The sequence below is a fragment of the Petaurus breviceps genome, unplaced genomic scaffold, assembly GCF_028583685.1.
Source record: "Petaurus breviceps papuanus isolate PSGF00001 unplaced genomic scaffold, PetGlider_PUasm1.0 91133, whole genome shotgun sequence".
NCBI classification, from domain to species: domain Eukaryota; kingdom Metazoa; phylum Chordata; class Mammalia; order Diprotodontia; family Petauridae; genus Petaurus; species Petaurus breviceps.
In genome coordinates, this window is record NW_027187419.1 from 56,763,065 (window position 1) to 56,784,717 (window position 21,653).

Here is a 21,653-nt window from a genome sequence, read left to right on the forward strand (position 1 = left end):
TGCTTTTCTGAAGGATTCAGAAATATCTGAAGGACATTTCAAAATTAAAAACAGAATTGCAAACATTTCTTTTCCAAATACTAGGGATACACATTTGCATCAATACTACCTCAATCTCCAAAAAGAGTAGACTCAGATTTAAAGTATTTTCTATAAAGCATTGTTCCCAACTCACTTACTTTGAAACGTGGCATCATTGTTGTATGATTTTTTTCTCTCATCTACCAAATGACTCGACCCTGAAGGTCATTCCTTACCTCAGGGCCTTGATGTTGTGCTGGATACCAAACCAAGCATCGAAGTGTAGACTGAACTACAAATACCTTGAACTTCTGGCTTCTCAAAGCTCACAAGGTTATAATTATCTACAGTTTCTTTCACCTACAATGAAATTACAACTTCCATGCAAGGAACCCAGGATATCTATGTTCATAGGTCACCTATCAGCCTCAGATGGAGAGGGCCTAAGGCCTCCCCTCTCATAATATTGTTCCATTTATCACTAGAACAGAGCCAGGTAAGGAGTCATACCAAAGAGAATGAATGGGATCTTTTGGACTATTGCTTTTTGAATGTACTTCAGTTCTAGACATACAACCAAGCAAAGATACTTCCCAAAATCAGTTAAAAAATGTCTATGCATCACATCTCTCCAAGGCACTGCCATTAAACTAAATCTCTCCAAGACACTTCCATTAAATGTTATCAAGCTTCTATGGATTCTCAACCACTTCTATGCAATTGCTTTAGCTAATCATTCTGAACTTTCCCCATAAAGACTAGGCCCATTAGAGAGACCTTTCTATCAACTCTAAATGTCCAGCTCATCATGAGAGAGGGCCATTCCCCCCTCACTTGTATAAATAAAGTTAATATAAGCACAAGCTCAAAAAGTAGACAGAAGCCAATAAATTGGAGTTTGTAAACTCTCTACAATATTTCTCCTTATCAAATTGAATAAAAGACAGAAAGGATAGAGCCCGTGTATTCCATCAAAGAGGAAAATGACTATATGTAGGAGGTGGTGTGGTTTAGTGGAAAAAGTATTGGCTTAGAGTTAGAGTTCGAACAGATATAGATTTGATTCTTGCTCCCACTAGTATGGCCACCAATCATGAGCAAGTCACTTAACTCATTTGTGCCACAGGTCCTCATCTACAAAATGGAGTGATACCTGCCTATCGTGCCTACTTTATAGTTCTATTATGAGGATTATATTAGCTGTGTGTGCAGAGCTATGAAACCATTAAGTCATTATAGTTATCTTAGATATTATTAATAATATCATGAATGAAAGTTAGTTGAAGGCTAGGAAGATTGGGGTTTGAAGAGGTCTTGCATTTTTGTGAGGGAAATAGAAGAAGAGAGGTATGACTATGAATAAGGGAAGGGGGCATAAAATGATAATCTGAATTAACTGGAGCATAAGAGTCCTTGCTGTTTAAGACTGGGGTCTAAAATTCAGCATTGACATGGGGTTTCAGAATGAATATGTGAGATGTATATTTGGGCTATGATCTGGATCCTTGCCAAAACCAAATGGAATAGAGGTGATGCAGAGAGAGAAAAGTCAGATTCTGTAAATAACTGACAAGCGACTGGGCTGCCTATAGTCTTTTGCAAAGGAAAAGAGTATGTTTCAAATGCAAAAGGAAACTTAGAGCTCTGGGTTGAAGATCATCATCATAACAAGAGGCAGAAAAACGGCATCATGGAACTAGGGATATTGATCATAGAGCTTTGTGATGTTTGATCTGTTTGTTTACCTCATCTTTATTAATTCTATAGGGAGAGGCCAGGAAAATAAAAACTGCTGGTTGCTTTTATGGAAATACTCTGTAAGTATTTTGTTGACAAGCTAGCTTGAACCCTGGTGGATGAGTACAAGCCACTGGAGGATTTGGAGTCAAAAGAATAAAAGAGCTGAGTTTGAAAGAACATTCTAATCAACATCCCTATTGAAAATAAGCTAAGAATGGAAAATTTAAAGGACAGTTGATTTCTTAAAGTACTTTATCTTGATTTTAAGTCTCACCATCCTGGTTATCTTCTTATGGATGTACTCTAGTTTGTCAATGTCTTTTTTTAATGTTATGCCTTAGGAATGCCTACTATGTTTTACAGATAGCTATTTCCCCTGTGGTAACTGTACAGGCAGACCATGGGGCTGTCCAGTACATTTATAAAAAAAAGTAAGGGTGGAACTGACCTTTTCCAGATAAGGTATAAACATATACAGAGCACGAGTTACCCTACAAGTGCTGACAATTGTTTAAACTCTTTGGGAAACTCAAACTCTGAATTTTCTATAGTATCTGAATTTTTAACCATATTTCTTCATCTTTTCCTACAAATGTAATATACCCCTCTGATCTAGGTTTCATCACTTGTCTCAAATCCTTATATTTATCAATCAATGATTAGTAAACCATCTTGGTTCTTCAAGGCCAGAGAGAAACCTTTAGTCTCTCACTGACTGAGAACGGAGAAACCACCTTCCACACGCCCAGTCACTGTCTACTTATCAACAATTATGCTCACATTCAGATTCTGGGTACTTTGGTCCTTCAGATGCTGTCTTTTCTCATTCAGAAGCTAGAGAGAGAACAAAACTAGGCCAATCAGGTATCACATAACTGTCAGGGTTTGGTCATCACAGTTTTCCAAGTATTAGAGTGACCTAATATTAATCTATAAAAACACAAGTCTATAAAAGCTGATAGGTTTGTGTGGGAGAAGGATCAGGGGACAATTTCCATCTGCTTCCTGTTCCATACCCAAACACCATCCCTTCTTATATCTCCTGACTCACTCCCTGAGCTTCATGATTGCAATATATGTACTCTTTCTCTAACAACTTACAACACAAATCACTCCAAACCTGATTCTAAAACTCCATCCTCCACATAAGCTAGATTAAAAAAATTTTTTCTTTGGGCTTCTCCACAACATGGAATGACTTCCAGTTATGCCTACTCCACCAGTTACTGATCTTGGCACAATGCTAGAGGAAACTTAACAGCACAGTGAGTAGAAAGTTGGACCCAAAGTCGAGAATACCCAAGTTCAAATGTAGTTCAGACATTTACTAACTGTTTGACCTTGTGCAAGTCACCTGATCTATGTCCACTTCAGTTTCATCATCTATAAGATGGTGATAAGTAATAGCAGCTACCTCTCAGGATTGCTAGGATGAGAAAATGAAATAATGTTGTAAAGTTCTTTGAAAATTTTAAAGCACTATCTAAATGCTGAATGTTTTATTATAGTCTTGGATGGTAATCCTTCAGAACAATGGATAGCTCTAAATAGTTCTCACCTCAAAGCACAGCCTCTGAAATTTATCTGGGTGGTTGGGATATCATTTTTTTCATGTGTGCTGAACTAGCTTCAATCAACAGCAGACTTCGTCTTTGGCCATGGTGCAGCACAAGATATGGAGAAACATCATAACAGATGGGTTGCCTAGAAAAGCAAATTAGTGATTAAGAATCAAATATTGAGGTAATGATATATAAGTACATGAAGCAAAGGGAAGAACCAATAATGCATGCAAGTAATCAGAGAATTGTGTGGAGCATCATTCACGTATTGATAATAGTAATATCAATAACAACAATACAAAATGTAATGATACACCTAGCTAGAAAAAGTTTACATTATATGACACTTTAAGATTTTAAAAAAAAACTTTCTTTACATGAACTGCATATAGTGTATCATTAGCTCCACATGGGATATGAAAAAATTGATGCTCAGAGTTAAAGTGGTATGTCTAAGTATCACATAATTCCTAAATGCCATAGCTACAACTTCAACCCAAATCTGTCCTGTTCTAAGATCTGTGCTCTCCTCAATAATGTCTAGTGTTCCTTATAGATCAAGAATTATAAAAATAGCAATCAATAGCAAATTAAAAGTCAACAAACATTTGATGAAAGCCTTCTATTTGCATGGAATAATGCTGGATCCAATGATGTAAAGAATAATTGTAATATAGTCCTTAAAATCTCATAAAGGATGGTTTCAAGAGTGATCATGTATGATTTTAGAAGACAACAGTTTCAAAGAAATTGTAGGACATGAGTAAGAATGATAGGGTTTAAAGAAATAACAAATGTGGCATTATAAGGTAGAATTGTGAACTGATCTGACCATTCTGGAGAGCAAATTGGAACTATGCACAAAGGGGTATAAAACTGTGCATACCCTTTGACCCAGTAATATCACTTCTAGGTCTGTATTCTAAAGAGATCATCAAAACAAGAAAAGGACCCACATGTACAAAAATATTTATAGCAGCTCTTTTTGTGGTAGCCAAGAACTGGAAATTTAGGGGATGCTCATCAATCACAGAATGCCTGAAAAAATTGTAGTATACGAATGTAACAGAATACTGTTGTGCTATAAGAAATGAACAGGTAGGGGCGGCCAGGTAGCACAGCGAGTAAGAGCACCGGCTCCAGTGTTGAGAAGACCTGGAGATCGAATCCCAGGCTCAGACACTTAGCACCCACCCAGAAACACCTGGCCGTGTAACCTTGAGCAAGTTACTTAACCCCAATTGCTTAGGGGCGGCCAGGTGGCTCAGCGAGTAAGAGCACCGGCTCCAGTGTCGGGATGACCTGGATCAAATCCGGGCTCAGAAACTCAGCACCACACCCAGAAATAATAATAACTGGCCGTGTAACCTTGAGCAAGATACTTAACCCCAATTGCTTTAAAAAAAATTTTTTTTAAATTAAAAAAAAAGAAATGAACAGGTAGACTTCAGGAAAACCTGTAAGACTTACATGAGCTGATGTTGAGTGAAGTGAGCAGAACCAGAACATTGTACAAAGTAACAGACACATTATGTGATGACTAGCTTTGATAGACTTACCTCTACTTAGCAATGCAAGCATCTAAGACTACTCCAAACGAATCATGATGGAAAATTCTTTCCACATCCAGAAAAAGAACTATGAAGACTAAATGCAGATCTAAACATTTCTCTCTCTCTCTCTCTCTCTCTCTCTCTCTCTCTCTCTCTCTCTCTCCTTTTCTGTTGTTTCTCCCATTGGTTCTAATTCTTCTTTATAACATGACTAGTATGAAAATATTTTTAATATGAGTACATATGTAGAACCTGTATCAAACTGCCATCTTGGGATGGGGTGAGGGGAGGGATAGAGAGAAAACTTGAGACTCAAAATCTTATGCCAAGTGAATGGTGAAAACTAAAAATAAATAAACTTTATTTAAAAAAAGAAATAAACATAAATGTAAATATGATGAGGAAAATATGGTAAGAACATGGAGGGAACAGCTATAGACCTATTATTCAAGTAGAAAATCAATTCAAGCTTCTTGACATACATTCTATAATTTTTATAAACAGTGTAATTAAACTCTAAGCCAACTTATATCATAACATGGTAATTTTCTGGGAAGCCGAGTCTTTCGGGGTATTTTCTGCTTTTATCATTCTGCTACTGCATGCCACTAGTCTCACTATTCCTTTTTATATATTCCTATCAACAAATATATCATCAATAATCTTTTATTTTGTGACTGAATCATTCTCAGTTTATGATTCTTCTCGGTTTTCTTCCAAAATTGGATAAAGTGAAGGCTACCCTGGTCTACCTCTAGATCTCCAATCTAAAGAATTGCATGAAACAACCTCCTTTTTACCTTAGAACCTACTTTATCCCTAATGTTCCCTAAGCCATAGCTAGCTCCTCCCATTCCAGTATTTTAAGGCACAATTTTATTATCTCCAAAGTCATAGAGATGATAAAACTACTTATGAGATTTGAAACATGGAGTAGAAAATCTGAATGATTTTTACTTATCATTTTATCTGAAGTACTTTGAATAGTTAGTATTCAAATTTGCAAATCTCACCCTTTCTACTCTTTATGACTACAGAGATTTCCTTGTAAATTAAATAAAAGTTTGATTTGTTTTAGATGCAATATATTCAATTCAAAGGTATCCAAGGAGTGTTTATTAATGGATGAAAGTTAAGCTTTGAAAGTCATCACTAGTAACTTGCCGGAAGGCCCTTTACTTGGTTCTGTTATGTTTAATAGCTTTGATCAATAATATTGAAGAGTAACAATATAAGCTTTTTAAATTTGCTAACGGCACAAAACAAGGCCTCCATTTTTTCCTGGGAGGGGAACCCAGTAGCAGAGGTGGGTGACAGAGTAAATATGTTCTTGTTAGTTGAAAAAAATTTTCTAAACATTTCTGACAAGGATCATCCACCCTCCACTTAGAGACCTCCAATGAGAAGGAATCCACTGCTGCACAAGATAGCCAATTCCACTATTATCACATTGTTAGGAAATCTTTTCCTGACATCAAATTGAGATTTCCCTTCAGGCAACTTTCATCCATTGTTCCTAGTTCTGCCTGTTGGAGATAAGCAGAAAAAAAAATCTAATTCCTTTTTGCCATTAGAGTCCTTCAACTATGGAAGATTGCTATTATTTCCATCATAAGTCATCATGTCACCAGGCCGAACATCTCAGGACTGTAGGTTATGCAAACTGTGGGGTTATTCTGGTACACCATAATGTACTCTACTCTATTCAGACCACATCTGGAATAAGCCATACCTCCAAACACATGTAAAAATACCAGTGAATGGAACTTGAAACTATGTCATATCAAGATTAGTGGAAGAAAGGAGGGGTGCTTATCTAAGTGAAGAGAAGACTTCAGTAGGAAGATCAATATCTTCAAATATTTGAATGGTTGTAACATAAAAGAAGGAATTTACATAAAGAACTTATCTAAAGCAAAAACTTTCTTTTGCTTAGCCCCAAGCCAATGAGTAGCAATTATAGGTACTTAGACTTCAGTTTAATTTAGAAAAATTAATTTGGCAACAGTTTAAAGGATGGATTGGAGTAGGGAGATATGTGAAGCAAGGAGATTAGTTAGGAGGCTATTATAATAGAGCCAGTAAGAAGTAAAGAAGGTCTGAAACTAGGGTGACGGCAGAGAAGGGGATTGATACAAGAAGCATTGTGGGGTTAGAAATAGCAAGGCTGATAAACTAATTTAATATATGCAGTGAATAAGAGTGGGGAATGAAGGATGACACTAAGGTTATGAACCTGAGTGATTGAACTAGCTATTGGGAAAAGTAGAAATTCAAAAGGTCATGTTTTCTTTTGTTGTATTTTTGATTGTTGTGTTTGTTGATGACACCAGGAAAGTCACTTCACCCTGTTTGCCTCAGTTTCTCATCTGTAAAATGAACTAAGTAGAGAAGTAAAGGGCAAACTGTTCTAGTATCTTTGCCAAGAAAATCCCAAATGGGGTCACAAAGAGTCAGACACCCCTGAAACAACTGAATAGCAGCAAGTTTGTCTTAGTTTCTATTAGGTTCTTATAAAATTAAGGCACAACCAATTATTTTTTCAACAGAAAATTAGCAGTCTCTTGTATATGACTATAAAGTGAATAATTTCCTTTGGAGAGGTAGTCTGTCTACCAGTATTTTGGCTGTGTTTATTTTGCACCAATAATAATAAAAATAATAGCACTTATATAGTACTTTAAGGTTTTCAAAGTATGTTATATCATTTGGTCACCAAAACAACTCTGTGAGGTGGGTGCCATTATAATTCTCTTTTAACAAATAAAAAAAAGAGACTGATAGAGGTCAAGTCATTTGATTAGTGTCTAGGTGTATACTGAAACCAATTCCAACTGACTTTTGAGAGTCAATTGTTAAACTTTCCCTGTGAGCATTTACAACTCAGAAATCAGCAATCCCGATAAATCAGAGTTTGATATATTGATATAGTTTTATTGATTTTGTAGATTGAAACCATTAAGAATTCAGATTAAACTAAAAATAATTTTCCCAGTGATTCAGAGTTGAACATTTTCCCCAATTTCCCCCTTCAGAGAGCCAGTTGCTAAACATTTACCATCACATCTCTACATTGCTCTTCAAATAGTGCTTCAGCACATCAGGAATATAATAGAAGGCTCAGGGAATGACATCGTCACCAGACATGAGGTCTGGTGACTGTAAGCTAATAATAAGAACAACTAGTAGTAGTGACAGTGGTAGTAGTAGTAGCAGCAGCAACAGCAGTAATAATAGTAGTAGTAGTTGTAGTCATAGTAATATTAGAATTTATATAGCACTTTAAGTTTTGCAAAGTGCTTTACATGTATTCTTTCATCTGAGCTTCACAATAGACCTGTTAAAGTCACACAGCTACTAAGTGTCTGAGACAGGATTTAAAATGGGTTGTTCCTCACTCCAAGACTGCTATGCCATCTAAGTACCATTAAGAGTTAATGCCTATCAACTCACAACAATAATGAGGATAAGGGTAAGGATGCTTCTGCTGCTACTGCTGGTGGTGATGCTGCCTGTAGCACCAATTACACTCATACATAATATTTTAAGGACCACCAAGTACTTTCCTCATAACAACCTATAAGGTAGGTAATACTACTGTTATTAGCCTCCATTGACAAATAATGAAACTGGGACTGATAGAGATTAAATGACTTTTCTATTTAACTGGATACCAAGCAAATATTGAAGCTAGAATTTAACTTAGGTCTTCTGTCTCCAGATCTAGCACTCTACTCACCAGTTGTCCTCCAATGGCTACTTCCTCTTGAACAGTGATGCAAAATGTGAGTTTACTGAAATGATACTGACTTGACGTCAGAAAAATAAGACAGCTCAGCAAACTTATCATCTAAGAATTGGATCATAACCAATGAGACTGTTGTTCACTTCCTTAACTACAACCACTCCTTATGGCTCAAGAACTTCCAGGAACCCATGACATTTTTCTTCTTCCTCAGACAATAGGATCATTATTAGTATTAGGTTCTTTAAACGTGCCAGCAACTACAGCTGAGCAAAGTCAAAAAACTGAAGGATCTAGCAATGAGTAGTTTCTTTGATTTTTTTTTAACCTGAAAACATTGAGCAATAACTATTGAAAAAGTCCCATCAACACATGAGTTGACCTTATGTCTGCCTTTGTTAGAGAGATTAAGTGTGGTTTAACAAATAGAAATATCTAGGAGTTGATTTATGTCAGGGATAAGGTTTAGGCCCATGATAAAATGGCAATAACTTTCAGCAAAATAAATTGAAGCATCCACAAGTCAAGGCCAAGATGCAGAGAAGGATATGGACATGAAAAACAACCAGGCCAACATACGCTTTTTAAAACTCAGGTTATCCAAGTCATCTATGAATTAAGTTCTCAGAGAACAATTCCTTTAGTATAAGGATCTGTAAATTGCCAGTAGACATCAGAAAAAAAATTTTGTGAATATCATCTTGATAAAGATGCATCCCACATTGGGGCCTGTGATTTTCATGCTGTGCCCTAATGACTTCACCTCTCTATCTTTGCCCTTTTAACTCCTGCCCATCTTCAAGGTCTAGCTCTAATGCCAACTCCTCCATGGAAGTCTTCCCTCTTCTACAAAACAGAAATAACCAGCCTCTCTCCCAACCAAACTGTACTTTGGAATTCTCAATCCTTCTATGTTCTATTCAGCATTATAGTTAGGGTTTAGTTTGTATTTTTGTGCATGTGTCAGAGTGTTAAGGAGTCTTATAGATCGTCTACTACAGTCCCTTCACTTTACAGAGAAGGAAACTGAGACTGAAAAAGTCAAAATGACTTGCCCAAAGTCACATAAGCAGTTGTTTCCTCCCAACTCTAATGTAATCTAGATTGGAGCAGTTTTTCTTGGATGGGATCAAGGAGTGATGCCCATTATGGCCTCTCCGAAAAGTGATGAGTTACTAAACTTTACACTAGTCTTCTAAAACCAGATATCTTTCAAACCTCTAATTCTCATTGAAATTTTAGAAGTAATTCAAACACAAATTAGTCTAAGGTCATGCAAGGTCTCCAGTTATTAACAGTGCAAAGGAACAAGCTCAGTCCTTGATTAAATTGATGACTTTTTCCAAACCTGGCAAAAAAAAGGAAGAAGTTCTTCAGTCAGCCTGCTTTAATTATACAATGTTGGCCACTAGATAGGGGTACCTTATGTAATGTAATTGCCAAGGAAAGGCAACTTCCCAAGGTTCAAAATACCAGCATAGGTGCTCTCCATTTTATTCAGTGACAAACCAAGAACAGAGAAGGTCAAAACATGACATCATTCAAAATACAGCATTTACTAAGGGTGATTAAATAATCTCCAAGTACTACCCCACCCTAGGACCTTCCAATCATTCAATCAATTACAAAGTCCCTGTTCTAAATACTACTCTACCCCTAAGCTGTACCTTCATTTGTCAATCACAGAGCACAAAAAGGTCAAACATTCCCCACCCCTGGATCTCAATTGAATCTACCCCAGAGTTACATCAAGTTTAAACACAGCACTTAATACCCAAATGGAGGTCTTTTCTTCATCTTGACACGAGGCAAGTTCTCAGCAATCTTAGTTCCTGGGGAGACAAGGCTTAGCAAGGCCACAAGATACATTGCCAGTCCCTTCATTAATTCATCCTCTGTCTGTAGAACAGTCCTAGAACCCCTGAAATCATTAGCAAAACCCTCTCCCAGGATTTCTGTAAACATACAACAAGAAAATCCTTCTTCAGGGCTTCTGAACCAACAGAAAGGTTCCCAGACCCCTGCAACAACAGCACTGTCCTTCACCAGTGGACAGTATTCACTCTGTCTGCAGGACAGTCTCCAGACCCCTGCAACAACAGCACTGTCCTTCACCAGTGGACAGTATTCACTCTGTCTGCAGCACGGTCTCCAGACCCCTGCAACAACAGCACTGTCCTTCACCAGTGGACAGTATTCACTCTCTGTCTGCAGGACGGTCTCAGGGCTTCTTAACCAAAAGCCAGGTTCCAGGACTTCTTCAACAACAGGACTGTCTTTCACCAGTGGACAAATCTGGCAAAACAACATCAAAACAGACAGACAAAGTACCAGCAAAACAGCCATGTCTCCTCAGGCCTTGGCAGCTCAGGGGGCAGGTCTCAAAAGTCCAGGGCAATTCAAAGCGGCCACCAGCAATTCTCTTAGTCTCTCTCCACGAGGTGCTGCCCCCCAAAAAAAGTTCTTCTGCCTCTCTCTTGTCTCTCCAAATCTACGTCACCAGCTCCTCCCAGTTCAGGACCCTCTCTTCACATCAACAAGTCCATCCCATAGGTGGGATTAACAAGCTCTGGGTTTAACACAATCAATTTGAAAAACCAAGCCAATAGAGGGGAATCTTTAAATGCCATTACTATCACACCTGAAAAACAGCAGAAACTTCTAATGATCCGCTGAGATAAACCATATACTCATAGCAAGCAAGCTGACCTAACCCAAAGATTTTTTTTTCCCAAGAAAAGAAAATCAGTTCTCTCCTCATCTTTCTGTTTTCGGCAAGATGAAGCAAGGTGGGCAGAATATTTCTTTTCATACTACATATTAGCAATGGTATCTTGCAGTAGAAACTCATGGGAGCAATGATCCATCTGAGAAGTTGAATAAAAGAAACAAAAGGTGTTGAGAGAGTTGCATCTGGAGGTAGGACCCTTCTCAGTGCATGCATCATAGGTCCTAGTGTAAGGATTAAAATTGTCCAACCTACAGTAAAAGACACTTGAGGCAAAGTGGTGAGCCAATGGCACTTTTTTAGAGGGTCCATGGTCCCTTCTAATGAAGTGGACCTCAGATCTCCATCACAATCTAAGATGCCCCCTTCTTCTAGGACCTTGCTTTTTATAGGGTTTAATGCTGGATTTATTACCTGGACATTTTAAATCATCTACACAAAATACAGAGTCCCATTGGTTGACATAAGACCTCTCTAAAGGTCTTATTAAAGACTAAATATAAGCCAAAATAAACAAAAAACGGTATGTCAGCAGAGTCACAAGTTAGGTAAAGCAAGGAATATCTCTGCTGACTAGGTGGTCACAAGATACATAGGCTTCTCCTTAGGTTGGGGAATAGAAGACGGTACAAACTATACATGTACTTCAGGAACATATGGAAAGGAATTTCCATACCATGCCACCACTACCTCCACATGCTTACTTTGATCATGGAATTTGAGCAAAACAAGATGGAGATATCTTTGTCAGAATTTTTATAGCTATACAAGTGAGCTCCATAGGTATTAAACAAGTAATGAACATAAAATTAAAATATGAGGACTATCCTAGGGTCCTTCTATTAGAATCTTTGTCACTTATTAGAATTAAAATTCATATGTCACTTATATAAAGTGTGGATCAAAACATTCCTTATTTATATACCTGTTATTAGGTAATTGACTAGATATGCATTACTAGAGGAATATTTTAAAATAATGACTATCATTACCCCTTACAAAATGATATTGAAATAATTAATAATAATTGGAGTTTGAGTTGGGATACTCAAAGAATAATTTCTCTCACCAGAATGGAGAATGTGGGTTTCATTTTTTTTTCTGACATACAATAGAAGTTAAGAGACCAGTTGAGGTATGCCAAAGCTAGAAATGACAGTGACTATGACCAACCATCAAAATCATATGCACCAGTCAAGATAAGGCACAGGGCCTTGTAGAACAAGTCACCTAGCAGAATGAGTCATCTCATAGAGACATCTTCCCCCAGAAAGAGAAGAATGAGAACTTCAGAAGTCCTTCAGCATCAGATGTATGTGGCCTCTCATTATACCAATATGCTATGGTCACACATTCTCCCTACATGTGTGCCTTTCTTTTTTTTTTAAGCAATAGGGGTTAAGTAACTTCCTCAAGGTTACACAGCCAGTTATTTCTGGGTGTGATGCTGAGTATCTGAGACCGGATTTGATCCAGGTCATCCCGACTCTGGGGCTGGTGCTCTCACTCGCTGAGCCACCTGGCCGCCCCATGTGTGCCTTTCTACTTATGAGTTCTCTGTGCATCTACTTTGCCCCCTGATGCTGGAGTTTGCTGAGTAATTGTTTGAGGTATGGAGTAGTAGGGGAAGAGAGACTGGATTTGGGAAAGGAATAGGTTCATTTGGATTTGAACCAAACACTGAGTTTTCCACAAACTCATCAACTGTTATAGGAGAACCTAATAGATTTTCCCTTTTTTTGTTGTTTTTTAGAAGAAAATGCCCAGTTTTTAGGTAGAAGTATTTTGTTTCTTACTACGTCTTTTTTTTTTGCAGGGGGGAATGCAGGGAAATTGGGATCAAGTGACTTGCCCAAGGTCACAAGGCTAGTAAATGTTAAGTGTCTGAGATCAGATTTGAACTCAGGTCCTCCTGACTCCAGGGCCAGTGCTCTATTCACTGCACCACCAAGCTGCCCCTCTTACTATGTAATTTCCATGAACAGTGTTGACTGGTTGAACATTTAAGATAAACCCATCCAACAGGGCTCATGAATTATTATTTTAGGAATTTAGGCTACCCCTTGAGTCTAGAGTAGTCATGTGAGTTGAGAATAGGAATCTGGTGTGAAAAATGAAAAAATCAAGTGATATGCAGTTTTGTTTTCTAGTCAAAATGTATAGATTAAGTAATCAATCACTTAATGTATAGTGAGAACCTATATTGAGGTAGTGAGTACTACAAAGCACCAGATATGGTTCCCAACATGAAGAAACTTGGAAGGGAAACAGGTACAAGTATCATATGAGTAGGGAAGGGAGTGCAGAGGAGATAGCAAATCCTGTGGTCTGAACTGATCAAGGAAGACTTCAAAATTAATACAAGAATAGAGCTGGGCCCCTTCATAGAAAAGGTATCATTCATCTGCAGAGAGAGAGAGAGAGAATTAGAGGGAAGAGCAACCCATGCAAAAGCAGTGGAGGAGGAGGGAAGGCTGTGTAAATCAGCTATGTGATGGCAGATGATCAGTATGGCAGGGAGAAAAGTTATAGTTACCCACTCTAAATCACAAGGTGTCTAAAATCAAAGAATTGGTTTTTGGTTTTTTTGTTGGTTGATCTACTACTTATTAACTTGGTCAAATCTCCAACTTTCTTAGTTTCAATGTCCTTGGAGAAACTTTCTATGTAAAATGATCAGTTAGAACAGGTGAGGTTGATAGTCCTTCCCAGCTCCAACAGGCATCATATTATAGTCATTAGAGACTTTGAGGTAGGGAGACCCAAGTTCAAGTCCAGACTCTGACAAATGATGACTTTGTGATGGTAGGTAAGTCACTTAACCTCCTCCTGATTCTGTCTTGTGACCCAGGAGCAATGAGTGGGAAGTAAATTTAGACTGCGTAGGGAAAATGCCCTAGTAAATAAAGCTATCCAAAAGTCTACTGAGTCACCTTGGTAATTAGTGAGTTATATCACTGTAATTCTCAGAGCAGAAGATAGATCACTACTTGCCAAGTTCCAAATTATGGTTCCCAGAAAACTCTCAATGTATATTTCTAAGCAAGGTCCTTGTTAAAGTACTGGATCTATTGATTGAGTTGATCCCCAGATTCTTTGATTCCATATCAATTGGCCATTAGTATCCAACTTCAGGATTATGTGCAGACAGAATAACTAACTGGCTAAAGGTCTCTTTGAAAAACAAAACAGAGAAAACAAAAACCACCTCCATACTATAAAAAAAAAAGTTCGATATGGAAAACTTAATTGGATATTCATCCTTTTGACTTAATGTTTTGTCTTCTGAGAAATAGTGAATGCTCCTTGGAAAAGAAAATCTAGTAAACCTCATCATATAAATCTTGTAAATGAATTGCTTTTCTCTCCTGAGAGAAAGTTGTTGTGTGTTTGCTTTATTTCTTTTAAATTTTTGACTTTTATTCATTTTATTAATTATTTTCCAATACATGTAAAAAAATTAGTTCATTTTTAAAAATTTTGAGCTCCAAATTTTCTCCCTTTCTCATGTACTTCACTCTTACTTCAGAAGGCAAGCAATCTAATATCAGTTATACATGTGACATGATGCTTAACATATTTCTATATGAGTTATACTGTAAAATAAAAGTAAAATAAATTTTTAAAAAGGTATATGTCAATCTGCATTCAGAGTTCCCTAGTTCTCTCTAAAGATGGATAGCATTCTCATCATGGGTCCTTTGGAATTGTCTCAGATAATTTTCTTGATCTGAGTAGTTAAGCCTTGAGGGAAATGGATTATTATTTATTAAATGATTATATTTATTAAAATTAAAATTTATATTATTTAGAATTAATATTTTTAATAGCCAATATTTCTCTGTGATCCATTCTTTTCTTCATTCTGACAGACCTCATTTCTGAAGGGCAGCCTATTTCCTCAAGGCATTTGCTCATTAACATACTTGAGCTAAGCCCCTTGCTTCTGTTTACCAGCTAAGAACAAGAAACTAGCTTGAGTTGGCCCTACCCAGGAGATGACTCCTTTTGTGTCCTTACTTTTCCTAATCAAAGTTAGGGGTGATGTAATAATCTACATGGGGTAGACCAAGCCAGAGTGAACCAGATTGAGATGGTTTATGTTTTTCGAGCCAAGATCTGAAGACAGCAGGATTTAATGAAGCAGCTAGAATTCCTGAAGAGTCAAAGGAAATGGTAATCAGCCACATCTGAAGGCCAGCCCACCTTCACTAGTTGCAAACTGAACTTTTCACTTGATGTTTAGTACTGTTCTTCCTACAATGAAGTAATTGGGAGGAGCTGAGAACTATTAACCCACCTTCTCAGGAAAATGTCCACAAATCTGGATTCCCTTGCCTTTGCCAGGGGAATTCCAAATGATGAACTGTCAGGATAATCAGAAGGAAAACACACCAAGGTTTACAAAGTTTTATCAGTCATCACTCAGAGTCTTTTGGCACAAATGGAGATGGGCCAGGGATCCTTTTATTAATAGGTTCAGTGCCTGATTAATAAATTGTTATCTTGCATGAAGAATTACTTTAGTTTACCCATTTGTTAAATTTCACTTGGAACATTTTCACACTTGATTAGCCTTACAATATTATTAATACTGTGTACAGTGTTCTCCTCGTTCTGCTCACTTCACTCTCCCTCAGTTCATATAAGTCTTACCAAGTATTTTTTGAAGACATTCTGCTCATCATTCTTTACAGGATAAAATCATTTCATCAAAATCATATCACATAACTTGTTCAGCTGTTCCCAATTGATAAGCATCCTCTCAATTTCTAAATCTTTGCCACCACAAAAAGAACTGATACGCATATTTTGTATATGCAGGTCCTTTTCCCTTTCTTATGATCTCTTTGGGATACAAGAGCTAGTAGTGGTATTGTCAGATCAAAGTGTATGCACAATTTACGAACCTTTGGGCATAGTTCCAAATTGTTCTGCAGCATAGTTGGACCAGTTCACAATTATACCAAAAGTATAGAGTAACCCAATTTCTTTATTTTATAAATTTATTTATTTTTAATTTTCAACATTCATTTCCACAAGATTATGAATTATAATTTTTCTCTCCCCATCTTTCCCCTATCCCCCTCCTCAAAACAGCAAGCCTACTGAATACCTCTTCCCCCAACCTGTTCTCTCTTATATCCTCCCCCTTTACCCCCCCTAACTTTCTAGTAGGGAAAGATGGGTTTCTATACCCCAGTACCTGTATATCTTATTTCCCAGTTTCATGTAAAAAAAAATTTTTTTTAAGATTTGTTTTTAGGTGAGGGGGGGAGGGCGGAGCCAAGACAGCAGAGTAGAAGCATGACCTTCCCATGGCTCCAGCTTCCATCTTCCCCAATCCATGTAAAAAAAGGACTCTAAACAAACTTTGGAGCCGCAGAAGCCACAAAATGACACAGAGAAGCTAACCTCCCACTGAGGACAGCCCTGCAGGCAGGCAGGAATCCAGCTCAGCACTTTGGGAGCCCAGCCCAGCCCCACTCTGAGGCTTTAGCTTCAGGGCCGGCCTGACCAGCCCCTGCCAGAAGGACTCCAGAACAGCATTTATCAAAATATAGATGCAGAGGACAAGGTGAGAGGCCAGTGCAGTCTGGACTTTGGGACCAGTAAGTGGGAGTGCATGGCTTTTACCTCCGGGGTGAGAAGCCACTGAGACCCCAGCACAGCCAGCTGGTGCCACATGGTGGCTTCAGCTCCTCGCCTGCAGAGTGTAGGGGGACCAAGCACCAGTCTGAGGGGTAATAACTCTTGCTTTAACCTGCTTGGATCAGGATTGCAGGCTGGGGTGGAAGTCCTGGGGTGTGTGTCCAGCTTGCCAGAGCCTGTGGAGACCTCAGAGAGGGCACCCATCTAATACCTCCAGCAGCTGAGAAAACTCCAGCATTTGGGACGAAAGCTCCCCTGTCTGGTGGCAGAGTCCTACTGTGGCAAAAAGCCCCAAAGTCAAGTAATTGAGTGGCAAAATGAGTAGGCAAAGGAAACAAAGCAGACAGAAGATTCCAACATTACACTCCTATTTTGGGGACAAGAAGGAGCAAGGCATGGAACAGGAGGAAAACAGTGAAGTCAGAACTCCAGCACCAAAAGCTTCAAAGGAAAATACAAGCTGGTTACAAGCCATAGAGGACCTTAAGAAGCAGATAAGAGAAGTGGAGGAAAAATTGGTAAGAGAAATGAGAACAAAGCATGAAAATTATGAAATGAGAGTCAACAGCCTGACTGAGGAAAATAATACCTTAAAAGACAGACTGACTCAAATGGCAAAGGAGGCTCAAAAAGGCAATGAGGAGGAGAATGCCTTAAAAAGTTGAATTTGCCAGATGGAAAAAGAATTTCAAAAGCTCAATGAGGAGAATCATGGCTTCAGAATTAGATTGGAGCAAATGGAAGCTAATGACTTTATGAGAAATCAAGATGCTGTTAAACAGATCCAAACAAATAAAAGAATAGAAGGCAATGTGAAATATCTCATGGGAAAAACCACTGACCTGGAAAATAGATCCAGGAGAGATAATTTAAAAATTATTGGACTACCTGAAAGCCATGACCAAAGTAAAAACCTAGAAATCATCCTCCAGCAAGTTCTCAAAGAAAACTGCCCTGATGTTTTAGTACCAGAGGGCAAAATAGAGGTTGAAAGAATCCACCAATCACCTCCTGAAAAAGATCCCAAAAAGAAAACTCCTAGGAATATTATAGCCAGGTTCCAGAATTCCCAGATTAAGGAGAGAATATTACAAGCAGCCAGGAAGAAACAATTTGAATATTGTGGAAACACAATCAGGATAACCCAGGATCTGGCAGCTTCTACACTGAGGGATGGAAGGGCTTGGAATGTGATATTCCGGAGGTTATATACACACACACACACACACACACACACACATATATATATACATATATATATATATATATATATATATATATATATATATGAGGGTATATGGGCATATGAATACATATGTGAATGTGTGTATATATGTTTACAGGTATACATAGATAGAGGGCACAGGACCAATTTAACAGGAAGGGATGATACTTAAAAGGTGAAATTAAGAGGTGAGAGGAATATAATGAGAGGATATGGGGAGAGACAGATTGGGGTAAACTATCTCATACAGAAGAGGCAAGGGAAAATGGTTACAATGAAGGGGAAGGATAGGAAGGCAAAAGGGAATGGGACAAACTTATTCCCATTGAATCTGGCTTGAGGAGGTAGTGAAATACACACTAAATAGGGGATCTCACCCTCCAGGAGAATAGGGGGGGAAGGGGATGAGAGGGGGGATGATAGAAGGGAGGGCAGGCTGGGGGGGAGGGAAGTTGGAAGCACCCACTTTTGAAAAGGGACGGGATCAAAGTAGAGAATAGAACAAGTGGGAGGTGGGATAGGAGGAAGGGAAATATAGTCAGTCTTTCACAATATATCTACTATGTTATTGTTTTGCATTAGCCACACATGTACAACCTATACTGAACTGCTTATTTTATCAGTAAGGGTGGGTGACAAGGAAGGAAGGGAATGAATCTGGAATTGAAAGTTTTAAAATCAAATATTCAAATATATATATGTATATATGTGTGTATGTATATATTATTATTATTAATACCATCTTTCATGTAATTGGGAAATAAGATATACAGGCACTGAGGCATAGAGATCCACTGGAAAAGTCGAAAGGGGTATGGGAGAAAATATGGGAGAGAGTAGATTGGAGGAGGGGATATCTTGTGGGACTGCTATTTTGGGGCGGTGGGTAGGGGAAAAACGGGGAGAAAATGTAACTCAAAATCTGGCGGAAACGAATGATGTAAATCAGAAGTTAATAAAACATTTTAAAAAAAGATTTGTTTTTATGACTTTGAGTTCCAGATTTTTTTCCCTTCTTCCCTTCTCACCCACCCCCACTGGGAAGATAAGCAATTCAATATAGACTGTACATGTGGAGTTACAAAAATCATTTCCATAGTAGTTATATTGTGGAAGACTAGCTATATTTCCCTCCATTCTATCCTGCCCCCCACTTATTCTATTTTCTCCTTTGATCCTATCCCTTTTAAAAAATGTTTGCTTCTAACCACCCTCACCCCCAATCTGCCCTCCCTTTTATCCTCCCTCCTCTTATGTCCTAGCCCCCTATTTTCCTGTAGGGTAAGATACAATTGAGTGTGTATTTAATTCCCTCCTTAGGCCAAATTCAATGTGAATCAGGTTGTCCCATTTCCTTTCATCTTCCTGCTCTCCCCCCCCCCCGCCATTGTAACAGTTTTCTCTTGCCTCTTTTATATGAGATAATTTACCCTAATTTATCACTCCCTTTCTTCTTCTCCCAATGAATTCCTCTCACCTCTTACTTTTATTTTTTTAGATATCATCCCTTCATATTCAATTCATCCTGTGCCCTCTGTCTATGTATACATGAACATACAAATGCCAACTCACATATATTTATATACACACATCCTCCCATACATACATATGTATGTATGTATACATGTATACATATATACATACATATATATGTATACATATATATTCTCTTCAGCTATCCTCATGCTGAGAAAAGTTTTATGAGTTACAATTATTGTTTTTCCATGTAAGAATGTAAACAGTTCAACTTTAATAAGTTCCTTAGTTCTTTTTCCTGTTTACTGTCTCATGACTCTCTTGCTTCTTATATTTGAAACTCAAATTATCTGTTCAGCTCTGGTTTTTTAATCAAGAATGCTTGAAAGACCTCTATTTTATTGAATAGTCATATTTTTCCCTATAGCATTACACTCATTTTTGCTGCATAGATGATTCTTGGTTTTAGTACTAGCTCCTTTGACCTCTAGAATATATCCCAAACCCTGCGATCCCTTAGTGTAGAAGCTGCTACGTCTTGTGTTATACTGATTGTGTTTCCACAATACTCAAATTGTTTCTTCCTAACTGCTTGCAGTATTTTCTCCTTGGCCTAGGAACTCTGAAATTTGTCTATAATATTCCTAGGAGTTTTCTTTTGGGGATTTTTTTCAAGAGGTGATTGGTCTATTTTGCCCTGTGGTTCTAGAATATCAGGGCAATTTTGCTTGATAATCTCTTAAAAGATGGTGTCTATACTCTTTTTTGATCATGGATTTCAGGTAGACCAATAATTTTTAAATTATCTCTCCTGGATCTATTTTCCGGGTCAGTGGTTTTTCCAATGAGATATTTCACATTGCCTTCTATTTTTTCATTTGTTTGGATCTGTTTAACAGTATCTTGATTTCTCATAAAGTCATTAGCTTCCAGTTTCTCCAGTTTAATTTTGAAGGAGTTATTCTCTTCAGCGAGTTTTTGAAATTCCTTTTTCATCTAGCAAATTCAGCTTTTTAAAGCATTCTTCTCCTCATCGGCTATTTTGGGCCTCTTTTGCCATTTGAGTTAGTCTATTTTTTAAGGTGTTATTTTCTTTAATATTTTTTGGGGTCTCCTTTAGCAGTATGTTGACTCTCTTTTCATGATTTCTTGAATCATTCTCATTTCTCTTTCCAATTTTTCCTCCACTTCTCTTACTTGATTTTCAAAATCCTTCTTGAGCTCCTCCATGGCCTGTAACCAATTCATATTTTTCTTGGAGGCTTCTGATGCAGGAGTTCTGACTTTATTGTCTTCCTCCTACTCCATGCCTTGATCCTTCTTGTCCCCCCGAAAAGATTCTATCATTGCTTGCTCATATTGACAGTCAATTACTTGACTTTTGAGCTCTTGGCCATGGTAGAACTCTGCTTCCAGTATGGAGAGAGCTGTGTCCCAAATTGCTGGGGTTTTTGAAGCTGCCAGAGCTATTAGATGGGCACCCTCTCTATGGCCCCCACACACTCTGGCTCATTGGTCACACACCCCAGGGCCACTACCCCAGACTGTGATCTGGATCTAAGCAGGTCAAAGCAAGAGTAATTACCTTCTAAATGGTTGCTTTGTCCCCTACAATCTGCAGGCCAGGAGCAGCTGTGTGGCAGCCACAGCGTCTCTTCAGCTTCTTGCTCTGAGGGTAGCAGCCAGACCACACTCCCCCATTTGAATAAAGGTCCACACTGACCTGTTATTTTGTCTTTGGCATTTGTGGATTGAGAAATCTTGAAACCATTAGAGTTGCTGGTTGTTTTCTCTTGTGAAGTCAGCTCCAGCCACTGCCTGGTCAGGGCTGTCCTGAAGCTAAAACCGCGGCTCAGTCTGTACTTTGCTTGGCTCCTAACATGCTACAATGGACTCTTCTTGCTGGCCTGCTGGGATTTCTTTATTAGATTTGTTTCTCTCTGTCACTTTG